Source organism: Benincasa hispida, chromosome 5, assembly GCF_009727055.1.
Source record: "Benincasa hispida cultivar B227 chromosome 5, ASM972705v1, whole genome shotgun sequence".
NCBI lineage: Eukaryota > Viridiplantae > Streptophyta > Magnoliopsida > Cucurbitales > Cucurbitaceae > Benincasa > Benincasa hispida.
This window is the reverse complement of record NC_052353.1, coordinates 20,557,239-20,571,037: the sequence shown is the minus strand read 5'-3', so window position 1 is coordinate 20,571,037 and position 13,799 is coordinate 20,557,239.

Sequence of the window (13,799 nt, the reverse complement as noted above, 5' to 3'; positions counted from 1 at the left end):
AATAAAATGAAAAATTCGTTTTCATGGTTGCACAAAATGGAAAAAGAGTTTTCTCCATTATCATCATCTTTATGCTCACACACAAACCATTATCTTCTTTACTTTAATTCTCCAAGCATGAGTTGCAAGCCATGTACTCCATCTCTTTTCGTGTTCATCTTGATATATAAAGAAGATTAGAGTTGTTGGAGAAGGAAGGATACAGAATTCGAAGAGAAAATCTATGGTGAAGAAGAAACTGTCTTCTTCAATTTGCAATTGTGAGCTTTCCTTGTTTATTGACATCTTCAAGCTGTTATTGAGTCCCACAACTCTGCCTAAAGTACCAAGAGTATAGTAGGGAAGGCTTTGAGGTGGTTCACGTTGATATCAAGTGAAGACAACAACTGAATAGACATTTTCTTGGAGAGTTCATCAAAGGTATGTTCTGAAAACCCATTTTTTATGAAGAGCATGCTTTAGTTTTTTACAAAATTAGTGAATTAGAATGCTTATGGATCCTTGATACTTCCGCTGCATGTTGTTTACCTCTTACAGTAAGAAATAACCAAAGATGCTACAGAAACATCAACAAGAGTTGTTGATCAAGCTGGTCCATTAACAACTGTTGTTGTCCCATCACGTCCATCCCAAGAGTTAAGGATGCCTCGACGTAATGGGAGGGTTATTCAACAACCTAAACGCTATATGGGTTTAATAGAAACTCGAAACATCATATAGAATGATGGTTTAGAGGATTCATTAACCTTCAAGAAGGAAATGGAGGACGTTGATACAAAATAGTGGATAAAAGCCATGGACGATGAAATGGAGTCTATAAAACTAGACCAAACTGGCAAGGTGTGATAACTTGTAGAAATACAAGTTATTTATGTCACCTTATCTAGATATTGCAGCCAAAAGTTAGTAAATATGCACCTATTGTATGAAAACTAGCCTAGTATTACAATAATTATAAATGTTTGCAATTACACCCACTAACACCATAAAGATGGAAGACAAGCCGAATTTTACTCTGTTTTGCAGGAGACCAAGTCACCGCTTGCGCTCAGGGCTCAAGAGAAACTGATCAACGCATCTCTGTCACATTGCGTCCATCAATCAATAATGACGAGATGATTACCACAATGACGGCGCAATGCGACAGTCGATCCAGAGCTATGTTGCAACTGCATGCGGTAATAAAAACAACACCGCATGCGAACCCATGATCGAAAGAGGTAGCAGAGCAACGCAAAAGCAGAGGATTGAGACACGTGTACAACTAACGGTTGTGCAGAATTAACGGTCTGATTGCATACCAGAAGGAATAATATCCCTCCATCTTCAGAATTGCCATAACAATTAGTGGGGACCACAAGGCCAGAGTCAAAGACCTGCACCTATAAATACCCCATAGATTTCAGAGAAAAGAAATGCTACTGGATACAGGGTAAGTGCTGCAAAACTATTGAGAGAAAAGGCTGAGCTGAGTGCATAAGTGAAGAAATTCAGGAAGAAGACGAGATAAGGCCAAGAGGTGAATCTCAGATCTGATCTGCCAAACACCCGATTGAAAGCTTTGTGCAAAGATCCCTGCTACCGGTGGAGCAAGCCTGAGAGGGAAGCTCTTCCTACCATCAAATCCATCCTATTTGGCAAGCAGATCTCCATCGAATCAGTGCCAAGACATTGGCACTTGTTTGTATCTATTCTATCTCTTTCATCGTTGTGTTTCACTGTTTCTTTACCTCTTCATTCACACCATATATCAAATGTTTAAAGAGATATTAAATGTTTCGATAGCTTTCATTTACCATTTTCTGTCTATTTACATTCACCCGTCAATCACTTTCTTCATGATGTCTTCTTAATTCCCTGATAAGTAATATGAATTAACCAAGTACTTAATATGTGTTAAAGATATAAAATGCATTTAGCTAAGGCATGCTAGACGACATCTTCACCTGTGAAAGCAGAAGTGAAGATGCCATTTCGACCTATCGAGAGAAGGTCAGAAGAATGTGTTAACTAAAGTGAGTATTACTTCCAGACATGGAAGCAACCTTGCGTTCATTACGTTAGTCTCTGTTTCACCACAGACATGTGGGAACATGGCGGATCATTGAAAGGTGTACGCCAAGAGAAGAGCGGAACAACATTTGTAGCTTCAACGCAATTGAGAACTTACGTTGTTATATTCTTTGTCTTTGTCTTTCTATTATGTTCATAAGACTTGCCGCCGCATTCCACGTTCTTTGCATAACTTTCACAGCCAGCTTGACCCCAACATCTTGTAATATGAAGCCTATATCTTGTATCATCTAGCTTAGATTAATTGTATTTTTATTTTATTATCGCACCTTTACTACTTTACTCTACTTTATTGCAATTTATATACCTGTACAAACCAAACTTTTAAAGATTGAAAACCTGGTCGCATATATCATGAACATACCACAATAACCTAAATCAGTCCCCGTGTTCAACCTTGGATAACACCAAGAAACTTACGGTGGAATTACACTTGGTTCCATCGTAAGGAAACTTGTAACAATGCATGGCATACTACGTGAACATCTATAATTAATGCATATCTAGCGGTAGTATCGCATCATTTAGAGCATAGAACATCATCAATCATACATCTTAGTGTTAGCATATATAAAACGATCAACAAGGTGCAATTCTATAAAGCCAAACTCATGTCATAAGGTTTTACCCAAAGAGAAGGAGTTGATTATGAAGAAACTTTTTCTTCTATTGCCATAATAAAGTCAATAAGAACACTTCTTTCCATTGGCACATGTTATGACTATGAAATATGGAAAATAGATGTCAAGACAACTTTTCTAAATGGCTATCTTGATGAAAGTATTTTTATGTCTCAACTAGAAGGGTTCATTGAAAAAGGACAGGAATAGAAAGTATGTAAGCTTAATCGATCCATTTATGAATTGAAACAAGTATCTAGATCCTAGAATAGGTTTGACACTACGATCAAATCTTATGGCCTTGAATAATATGTTGGCAAACCTTGTGTGTTCAAGAAGATAGTCAACAAGACTGTAGCGTTCTTAGTTATTTATGTTGATGATATCTTACTCATTGGTAATGATACAAGTTTCCTAGCTGACATAAAGAGATGGTTAACAACACAGTTCCAAATGAAAGTTTTGGGTGATTCTCAATATGTTATAGGAATATAGATCTTTCGGAACCGAAAGAATAGAACATTAGGACTATCTCAGGCTTCTTATATTGACAAGATGTTGTCAAGATATAATATGCAAAATTCAAAAAAGAGTATGTTATCTTTTAGACATGGAATTCATTTGTCGAAGGAAAAGTGTTCTAAGACACCTCAAGATGCTGAGGAAATGACAAGAATTCCATACGCATCTACAGTTGGGAGTTTGATATACACCATGTTGTGTACACGCCCTGACATATGCTTTGCAGTTGGAATCGTCAGCAGGTTCCAGTCCAATCCAGGACACAATCATTGGACTGTTGTAAAAAGCATCCTCAAGTATGTAAGGAGAACGAGGGACTATATGCTTGTGTATGGACCTAAGGATTTGTTCCTTACAGGATACACTGATTCTGATTTCCAGAATGACCTAGATTCCAGGAAATCTACTTTAGGATCAGTTTTGACTCTTAACGGAGGATCTATAGTTTGAAGAAGCATTAAGCAAAGTTATATCACTGACTTCACAATGGAAGCGGAATACGTGGCTGTATGTGAAGCTGCTAAAGAAGCAGTATGGCTATGCAAATTTTGGCTGATATGGAAGTAGTTCCAAATGCACCTGCCTATCACACTGTATTGTAACAATAGTGGTGTTATTGCCAACTCAAAAGAACCTAAGAGTCACAAACATGGAAAACACATTGGAGAAAGTACCATCTCATCAGAGAGATAGTACATCGAGGAGATGTGATCGTCATAAAGATTGCCTTTGAAGACAACCTTGCTGATCCTACAAAGTCCCTCTCAGCTAAAGTGTTCGAGGGCTACCTAGTTGGACTAGGACTTCGAGTAATGTAATATAGGGCAATCTATGGTATTAGAGATGCCCTAGTTTATTGTATTTTCCCTTTATATTTCTCAACATTATATTGTATATATTTGTTCTCACTAGAGTTTTAGTCCAAGTGGGAGACTGTTGGAAATGTCCTAGAACTCGCAGTTCGTGTTAAACATTCTATTTATAAATAATAATAAATTGTTGATTTTGTATTCTATTATGAAAATCAATAAATACATCCATGGCTATAGTCTGAATACTTTAAATTTATGTGGTGACATAAACAGGATCAAGTTAACAGTATATAGCCTAAATGGTCTAATAAGTATATGGATGAAATTGGGTATCTCATCCTAGTAACAATATTGGATGCGACCCACTTTGTAGTTGTTACAAAGAGTTGTAAAGTGCTACAAACGATGTGATCCATAGATCATTCATGTTGAGACAGTTGAGTGAGAGCATCCTATGTAATGAGTTTGCATATAGACTGGACCACGAAAATAGTCACTTTTCTTTATAATGACTGTTTACTGTTAAAACTGACTATTTCATTTATTAAGTAACCTAGGTTAACTCGATCTTAATCTTGAGCTAGCTTTTCTGTTTGTTCAGGATCATCCTTTGATCTGCAAATGATGAGAGTAGTCCAACAACACTACTCAATGTGTCTCCCATTTTGGGGATAAGACTAGATGAATAGCTTGAGAAATAGCCTTGCAAGATGGAATTCACTTCTACCCGATTTAGGGTTAGTAGATAGGTTGTTCTCTTAAGTACTGATACTAAATCTTGAACAATTGGGGCCCCGCCTTCTCATGAGAGAGAAAAGACTTGATTCATAGGTATTTTGAATTAAAATTGTTCATTAGAGAGTCAGTGAGAACTTAAGGAATAAGATGTATTCACAGGGTAAAATGATTACCTTGTTGGGTTTTATGTCCTAAAACTCATGGTTTGTAAACATTAGAACTTATACTGAGAATTTGATAAAGTTGTTGTTGAATATTTTTTTTTTAGAAATCCAATAAACCTAAGTCCCTTGACTATTATATGAATACTTGAAATTTATGTGGAGACATACAAGTAGATCAGGTTCGAGTAAATAGTCAAAATGATCTATAGTATATGAATAAGATTGGGTACCTTATTCTGGTAACACTATTGGATGCGGCCTACTTTGTAGTTGTTACAAAGAGTTGTAAAGTGCTACATAGAAGTGATCCTAATTCGTCCATGTTGAGATATGAGGAGTGAGGGTATCTTGTGGAAATGAGTTTTGTGCAAGATCGGACCACAAAACCTATCACTCTTACTTTATAACATTGTTTACTGTTTAAAACTTACTATTTCAAAGCGATGACTGATGCGTTATTTTATTAAATGGAATTATGGATGATATGTGTTGATGGATTGCGTTGTGCACTCAAGTTTTCCCAGTAGAATTCAAGTGTAAATTCCTTTGAGTTTCATGGTAAATCCAAGGTCGAACACAGGGAACTTGTGAAAATAGTTGCGTTGGTGATTTTTATGAAAACTTGCGGTAACAAGTTAAATGAATAAATCGTTGGGTTTGTTGTTTGCGTTGATGAAAATAAATAACGAATGCGGCAGAGTTTGAAAAGAGTTGGTAACGGGAAATACGATGAATATGGGTAAATGGGTTGAGAAAAGTTTCGGCTAACACTCCCTAGAATGCGTCCATGCTTTGCGATCATGCAACATGCAAACAATAGTAAACCACCTCTCGGCGTGAATGTTACGGCTTCTAAGGCTAGAACGCATGCGATAACTATGCGATAAGTCTACAGGGTTTACACATAAACCTCTATCTATATTTATGTGATGACAACATGACATTCACACAAATATGCGACCACATAATATCACTCCCATTCCTAGGATGCATGCGATGCAAGTTGACAAATAGAGCTTATCTCTAAGTTTCTATCTCTTGTTTATGCAAATCTAATCTTACTCTTTCGAGTTTAGAATCTAACCTAGCTCTCTCGAGTCATTAGGTTCTTTCTTTAGATTCTCTCTCGAGTAACTCTAAAGGGTATTTTGCACAGCATACAATAAGACAATCGCAAGCGTGAATTTCCTAGTTCATGTTAGCTTAGTTCTTCTCAACCCATTCAACTAGTTTTGCTACTCATACATATTAAGAGGGTAAGCAAATGTAGAAATAGTACTTCCATTGAATAGATATGAGATGAAGTACAAAATAACAATGCAAGTATAGTAAAGAGCCTGGTAGCAATTTCTTGCTGCCAGGAATTTACACTATTTCTACTCGTGCTCTAAAGATATTCTCACTCTCGCGAGAGTCGGCCTGCTCTATGCTCTTACACCCCAAGGTTCTCTCTCGAGCTACCCTGGGCGATCTCCGGCGTCACTACTCTTTTCTTGCTCCATCGTAAAATGGAAAAGAAAACTATGAATAGAGCACTGATGAATTCGTTAACTGATCAACCACTTTTCTAAAGATTGCACTTGATATTTATAGGGCATCAAAGGTGAAAGGCAGCTTCTCTCTCCTAGTTGTACAGATGGGAAAACTTTAATTCCTGATTGACGTGCTGGATAATTTTTACCGATAAAGCTCAATGTAATTTATGACCGTTATCGACTGTCAATTTAATTTGGATCCGGCTGTCATCAGCTTTTTGTCCCATCGCTCTTAATTATCCTATCACCCGGATGCGCCCACCATGTTACACTGACCAAGTTACGGTGATTCTTCTTGGGCGAATGCTTGCAAGCACGATCAATGCAAAGTCTTGAGGTGAAGTTGCGCTCGACCAATGTATTCTTATGATCGCAATCTCTACATTGTGTTAATGCATATTCTGCACAACAATGTAAAGATCAACTACTCTAATTCATTGGACGCATGCGACCGCAATATTATAGAATTTATGCTTAATGGATGCAATTTAACATATTTCATCAACGCAATCCAACATTGTTTAAGAACTTAACACTATGATAATGTTCATTTCTGCCTATTATCACACCCTCAAATTTAAACAATGTTTGTCCTCAAGCATAAGCTAAATATTTCGTTAGCAAGTTAACCGCAAAGTTTTCTTCCCTAGATTTCTCCAGGATACTTCATTCAAATCCTATATACTAGAATTTTCTTAAGTCTTATTCAAGTCTCTTCTTAAAATATTTCTAAGACTTAGGGATTGCAAGCTTAACTTTGAAAAGGACTTTACTAAATTCCGGAACATCACATGATTTATTTTAAAAGAAAATTTTCTTTCGAGTGTCAAATGATTTTATCCTTGCACAAAAATTTTCTTCATTGCTATTTTTTTTTTCTGACCTTGCGCTAATCTGAGTACCTTGCCTTCGTTTTGGTTTGCCCCCACGTGTGTCATGCGGACATCCAACTACGAGCAATGCACTCTTTCCCAGTCTAAACTCATACTGATTTGGCAGTGAAGTCGCGGTCATCGATTTATGCGTTCATCCTAGTAACTTACTTTCGTTTTGGCTTGCCCCCACGTGTGTCATGCGGACATCCAACTACGGGTAAGTGCCTTTCACAACTTAACTCTTATCAACAAGGGTTTCCCATTGCATTGACAGTGGAGTTGTTATTCTCAAAAATGTTTTTTTTTTTTTTTTTGTAGAAGATAGCAAGGTCGAAAAATAAATACCTCACCCCTAAATTTAAAATGCGGCAATATCCTCATTGCCAAAAGAAGTTAAAATAGGTCATGCGATGGTCATAGAATGCTTGTAAAGAGAGTTTGAAAGGAAGCTAGGAAACCCCTAACTTCTAGAAATATTTCATGAGGTGAATATCTTAAGACTAAGTTGACTCTAATGTGTACGAAAGATAGAAGTATATTTATCATCATTGAAATCATACTTGGATAAGAAACAGAATGCGGTAACTCACTAAATTTATCTGTGTCAAATGATTGCGGTGTTAAAAAGGATGTAGTGATAAAATTTCGAAAACTAAAATGCAATGTGATTGCGCAAAATTGGAAATAGAGCTAAGGAAGAGTACACCCCAAATTTTGCATTGTTGCCCGCATTGTATTAACGCATCCATCCTTGCGGCGATCACTCTTCGTTGGGTTGAGGTGATGTAACAAGATAAATGTTGCTTCGCATAACATTTCCGCAATCTAGCGCCTCGATCGTTGTAAGAAAAACAAAGAGAGGGTCAAATTAGTTTAAACAAAATAAAAATCATTATCGCAATTTTTTTTTGTTTTTTTTAATGTAAAAACGATAGTGATAGTAAAGTAAGGATAAATCAGAATTGAAAAGATAGTGAAATTTCGAGTAATGAAGAAAAGAGTTGAAGACTTGAGGTTTCCCAAAACTTGTGTCCCTGATAAGTTGCAATTATTTGATAACGCAGGGACCACCTACTTCCTTCTTCATTCAAAGTATCTTAGTTCCATGGAGTCGACTTGGCGATGCCAGTCTTCTGCATGGTAAGCCTTTACTCGCTGCCCATTGATTTTGAATATGTTGGTTCCGTCATCATTTGATAATTCCATCGCACCATGTGGAAGTACTTGTCGAATTCTGAACGGTCCGAACCAACGTGACTTTAGCTTTCCCAGGAAGAGTGGCAGATGTGAATTGAAAAGCAAGACTTTTTTTCCTATTTGAAGGTTCTTATTGCATATGCGTTGATCATGCCAACGCTTGGTTCGCTTTTTTTAAATCTTCGCATTTTCATATGCGTTGTTCCTCCATTCTTACAGCTCAACCAGTTGCATTTTCCGCTCTTCCCCTGCCTTCTTCAAATCAAAATTCAGCTTCTTTACCGCCCACAGTGCCTTATATTCCAACTCCAAAGGCAAGTGACATGCTTTACCAAATACCAGCGCATAGGAGGACATACCAATGGGTGTTTTACATGCGGTCTGGTATGCCCACAACGCCTTGTCAAGCTTTGGACACTTTAGCTTGGCCATTCGTTTGTGGATGGTATGCGGTGGCCACTTTGCGGAGGATATTGTACTTGCGCAGCAGCTCCTTGATATTGTGATTGACAAAGTGTGATCCTTCATCACTTATGATGGCACGAGGAGTTCAAAAACAAGTAAAAATATTTTTCTTCAGGAACTGGGAGACTACCGCCACATCACTTGCGGCGCATGCAGTTGCCTCTACCCACTTGGAGACATAGTCGACGGTTAATAAAATATAATGCTTACCATTTGAAGGAGGGAATGGTCCCATGAAATCAATCTCCAATACGTCAAATAGTTCCAGCTCCAAGATAGTATTCATTGGCATTGCGTTCTTCTATGAAATGTTGCCTGTGCATTGACACCGATCACATTTCATTGCATAGTCGACAACAACCTTCAACAATGAAGGCCAAAACAATCCACTTTGCAAAACTTTGGCAAAGTACGTTGCCCTCCAAAGTGCCCTCCATATGGCGAATCGTGCCACTGTGAAAATATGCATTGTTGAGCAGCATCTGGTACGCATAATCGAATGATTTGGTCTGCTCCTCTTTTATACAGATTCGGCTCATCTCAATAATAGTGTCTACATTCATTCTTGAGCTTTCTCCGTTGATGGTAGGTGTAATATTCAGGGAATTTTTCACAAACCAAGTAATTAACGATGTCTGCATACCAGGGCAATTCTTCTATGTGGAATAGCTGCTCATCCGAAAACACAACACTCACCTCAGATTCATTGCGGTCACCCTCTGTATTTTCCAATCTGAACAAGTGATTCATAACTTGATTCTCTGTCCCCTTCCGATCAATTATTTCAATATAAAATTCTTGAAGTAGGAGAACCCATCTGATCAACCTTGGCTTTGCGTCCTTCTTTGTCATCAAATATTTGATTGCCAAATGATCAGTGTGAATGAGTACCTTGATTCCCAATAGATATGCCCGAAATTTTTCCAACGCAAAAATCATAGTCAGGAGTTCTTTTTCAGTGGTGGTATAATTGATTTGAGCAGGGTTCAGAGTTTTACTCGCATATGCGATCAGGTGCAAAATAGTTTTCTTCTTTTGCGCTAATATGCCTCCCATCGCATACCCGCTTGCGTCGCACATGATTTCGAACGACAGTGTCCAATCCGGCGTAATCAAGACGGGCGTGATAATTAGCGCATCTTTTAAAACTCGAAATGCATTGAGGCAATTGTTGTCAAATTCAAACTTTCTGTCCGCCTCTAACAACGCACTCAGTGGTCATGCAATCTTAGAAAAGTCTTTAACAAATTGCCTATAGAATCCAGCATGCCTCAAGCAGCTTCGCACAACATTCACGTTGGTTGGAGTTGGAAGATTTTCAGCTGCGTCGATCTTTGCTTTGTCCACCTCCAACCCTTCTCGAGAGACCTTGTGTCCCAACACTATACCCTCTTTCACCATGAAGTGACATTTTTCCCAGTTGAGCATCAGGTTCATCTCTTCACATCTTTTCAGAATTTTCTCCAAATTGGCCAGGTAGACTTCATTAGTGTTCCCATAAATGGAGAAGTCGTCCATAAATATTTCCATTTAGTCTTTGAGAAAGTCTGAAAAGATCGCCATTATGCACCTCTGGAATGTGCTCGGAGCATTGTAAAGGCCAAACGGCATGCGGCGAAAAGAAAATGTCTCGTATCGGCAGGTGAATGTGGTCTTGTCTTGGTCTTCAGGAGCTATCATGATTTGATTATACCTGACATATCCATCCAAGAAACAATAAAAATCGTTCCCTTCTAATCTGTCCAGCATTTGATCGATGAATGGAAAAGGGAAGTGATCTTTCTTTGTGGTCACATTCAATTTGTAGTAGTCCATACATATGCGGTATCAATTCATTATTCTCATTGGGGACTACCGTCATTTTGCCCTTCTTTGGCATACATTGCACAGGGCTGACCCACTTGCTGTCTGCAATGGGATAGATAATGCCCGCATCCAGCCATTTGATAATCTCCTTTTTGACAACCTCCTTCATCGCAGGGTTAAGTCTGCGTTGATTTTTAATTGTTGCTTTGTGGTCGTCCTCAAGACGAATGTGATGCATGCAGTACGCGGGGCTAATTCCTATGATGTCAACGAGCGTTTAGCCAATTGCTCGCACATGTTTTTTGAGAATGCTCATCAACGCATTCTCTTGATCTGTGTTGAGCGTAGAGGAAATTATCACTGGCAGCTTCTCATTCTGCCCCAGAAATGCGTACTTCAAATGTGTTGGTAGGGTCTTCAGTTCAAGTGTTGGTGGTTCCATGAGGGAAGGTTGCGTTGCTTTTTTTTCTTCTTTTGGTTCTTTTTCTTGCGTTGCGATCATTCCTTCTTCTTTGTTTGTTTTTGCTACGATCGCATTGCAGGCAGCTACGGATGCATTGGCATCCTCTTCTTCACACTCTTCATCAGACTTTTTTTCTTCAATCAAATTCAGGTCATCGTCAGAATCTTGTAAGTCTTCCTCTCCGGGCATTTCATGGCACGAATTATATTAAATTTGAGCTTCTATCCGTTTATGCTCAAAGTGATTTTTCCCTTGTGCATATGAATTTGAGCACGACCCGTTGATACGAAAGGTCACCCCAAAATGATGGGCACATATTTGTCGGCCTCATAATCTAGGATGATGAATTCAGCCGGCAAAATAAATTTATCAATCGTGATCAGCAAATCCTTCACCTTACCTTCTAGATGAACCAGAGATCTGTCAGCAATTAGAGAGTCACTGATGTGGGCACAAGTTGCCCTACATTTAATTGTCAAAAGATTGACAGTGGCATCAAATTTATGCTGGCCCCCAAGTCACACAGGGCTTGCCCAATATAAAGTCCTCCTATGGAACAAAGAATCGTGAAGCTCCCAGGATCGCTCATCTTCGGTGGAATAATAGATTTGGAACTTTGCATTAATGCCATCGTGGCAAATTTTCCAGCGCCTATCTTCTTAGTTACCATGTCCTTTAGAAACATGGCATAGGCAGGCATTTCCTCAATCGCTTCACTGAAAGGAAGATTAACATGTAATTGTTTTAACATAGACAGGAAGCGTTGGTACTGTACCTCTTTTTTTTTCTTCTTCCTTAGCCTTTGAGGAAGGGTTGTAACTGAACTTTCACGGTTCCCATTTCACTTGACTTTGAGGTTGACACAACCTCAGGTTCTACTGCTTCATTTTCTTTTTCTTCTTCTTGCATTGCCGCAATCTCAGGCTCAGTTGCGATGGAAGTTGATTTGTTCTGCTTCTTCTTTTCTCCTTCCACAGTCTTTCCACTACGCAATGTCACAACCTGACATTGCTCTTTTCCTGATCCCCCTGGGTTTCGTGGAAGCTTGGTTGAACTTGGCAATGCCCCTTGCGGTCTACTTTTGAGTTCATTTGCAATCTGGCCCATTTGCAATTCGAGGTTGCGGATGGACGTAGCCTGACTTTGAAGTATTGTCTCGTTTTTCTCTATATATTACTTCAACAGGCTCTCTAGAGAAGAATATTGTGTTGGTTATTGTGAGCTACTTCTTGGTTGCTCTATTGACTGTTGTTGCATTGGAAGAATCCTGGTGGCCCTTCTTTGTGCGCCAAGATTGAAAATTTTGTTGTTGATTCTTCCAAGGAAAATTGGGGTGGTTTCTCCACCTGGGGTTGTAAGTATTTGAAAAGGGATTATTCTTTATAAAATATACAGATTGTGGATTTTCGGGCAATCTTCCATCGCATGCCCATCACCGCAAGTCGCACACCTTGTGGTGTTTTGACTTATTGCGTTAATTTGCCCACCTTACAGTGTTGGGCTGCTGATCTCCATTCCTTGAATAAAATTAATCATTGCAGTCATTTGGTTTGTAACGAAACAATGACACCGTTATTTGCATTTGAATTTTTGAGTCTCAACCTTTGGTCACACTCTCGCCTGTCTTCATGGTTCTTAGAGATTCGATCCAGAATATTCTTCGCCTCCTCGTAAGTTTTGTCAAGCAGACCACCAGCGACTACCGCATTGGCAGTAGTCTACGAAGCAGGATTCAAACCGTGATAGAAAATTTTCATTTCAAGGCAGTCTGGTAGCCCATTATGCGAACAATCTCGAACCAACCTTTTAACCTCGCTCAAGCATCGTTGAGCGATTCGTCCATATCTTGCTCAAAATTAGTAATAAGCTTTCTTCGTCTTGCGTTCTCGGTAGGTAGAAAATACTTTTTCCATGAATTTCTCCACTCCTTCTCCCAAGAAGTAATCTCTCCTGGTTCGAGCGAATAAGCCCATTTTCTAGCCTGATCATAGAGAAAAAATGGGAACAACGTTAATCGAACTTCTTCAGTACAGATGTTCAGGAACACAAAAGTATTGCAGATTTCAATAAAACTTCGGAGGTGGGCATGCGAATCCTCGCCATGCCTTCCTCTGAATTGACTTACAGTCTGGATCATCTGCAGCATCACCAGTTTCATCTCGAATCTGCTTCCATTAAGGGCAGGCCTCATGATTCTCGGAGATAAATCATAGAGGTTTGGTGATGCATAGTCCCTAATGAGCCTATTGCGATCATTTGCCAATAGAATCAGATTCGCCATGACATTATTATCATTTGGTGCTCCACCTCTAGGCTGCTCCGCCATCTATTATTTATCGGATTGTGGTTGCTGTTGGCGGTCTCGTAGTCTCCTTCGAAATGTTCTCTCAATCTCCGTGTCGTAGTTCACCAGAGATTGAGAGTTCTGCAAAGAAATCACAAAAATTTTTGTTAACAACTATTTTGCCGAAGTCCCCAGCAATGGCGCCAAAAACTTGATGCGTTATTTTATTAAATGGAATTATGGAT